Here is a 1422-nt window from a genome sequence, read left to right on the forward strand (position 1 = left end):
GCAAGGCAGAATCTGCTGACCAGGTCATTAGACCGGACGCCGTTGCAACACAGATGCCAGTTCACACGCGCAAGGCAATATCTGCTGACCAAGTCATCACACCGGACGCCGTTGCAACACAGCGGCCGGCGGAACCTGACACCCGCATGCCTGCGCTGAGTGACCACTGCAAGAACGGTCACGAGGCGCCGAGTCAGCGTTCTGTTGCCTGCGCTGCCACGGCCCATGGGCTATGCTCCGGCGCTGCCGCGGGCCATAGGCTATGTGGCCTGCATTGAATATTTATTTAAGTTAGTTATAATTTGGAACTCATTATGCTCAGTTGAGCTAAATAAACATCTAAACGAAACCTACTCCAACCGAGATTTGTTTACTTATACATCCAATACCAATCTTTTGAACTTCCATTTACCAGACAATGAGTGTCCCGCAATACGTGACTGCAAATGTTCCAAGCGGAATATTAATTCCGCCGCCGGCATGCCTTTGGTTTCGCCATCGAACATTAGGCCCCACGGCCGACGTCGGGCCGGAAATCGCCCACCGTGGTTCGTCTTAACAGCCTATGCATGTCAGGGCCCAGATCACGCATCCACGAATCGGCTCATGCCTGCCGCTGCTCCACATGTGCCCGCTGCTCTGCCTCTAGAATTCTGTTGTCAAACAGGTGAGTCGGTGCCGCTGCTGCTGGCCTACTGCTTGCTAACTCTCTTTCTTTTCCTGCCGGCTCGTACCCGCTCATAGTACAATTAAATCAATTTACAATTTCAAAATTTTTTATAAATCTATTGTGAAGGCTCCGCAGGAGTGAAGTTGCGCAGAGCTCTGCAGCTGTCCAAGAAGAGGACGTACCGAGGACAGGAAAGAAAAATTAAAATTATGATTAAATAATGCAAGATGCATTAAAAAAGTAATTTATTCATATAATCAATGAAAAATCTTCAACAAATCCAACTCAGATCCATTTTAAGGCGAAATAGTGCGTCATAATTATGAACGACTTTATAATGCAAAATTTTTTGTAGGGGAGGCCACGATCATGAAACTTAATCACTGATCATGTTAATGCAAATAAGTATTAGTGCTACATGCACGTACATATTTGGGATGGAGGGATTTTAGAATATTTTAACTTACTTTTGAGAATTCTTTCCACTTTTTTTCCCAACTCCATCCGCAGTTAACACCCCCAATCAACTTGTAGAAAAATTATATTAATGTTAATTAAATAAATATTAATAAATTAAAATTGCACTTACCAATTTTCTGCATTTTATTTAATGTGTACTTCTACGAATGAACTATCGATGGTGGCCGTAATTCTAATGTTAGTTACGAAAAATTTAAAACTATCGATAGTATCGATATTTCGCATCAGTACTCCGGTTGTGTCAGAAGCGATACTTTGATTTGTTTACTTAC

Source organism: Scaptodrosophila lebanonensis, unplaced genomic scaffold (genome assembly GCF_003285725.1).
Source record: "Scaptodrosophila lebanonensis strain 11010-0011.00,11010-0021.00 unplaced genomic scaffold, SlebRS2 tig00000110-arrow-arrow-pilon, whole genome shotgun sequence".
NCBI lineage: Eukaryota > Metazoa > Arthropoda > Insecta > Diptera > Drosophilidae > Scaptodrosophila > Scaptodrosophila lebanonensis.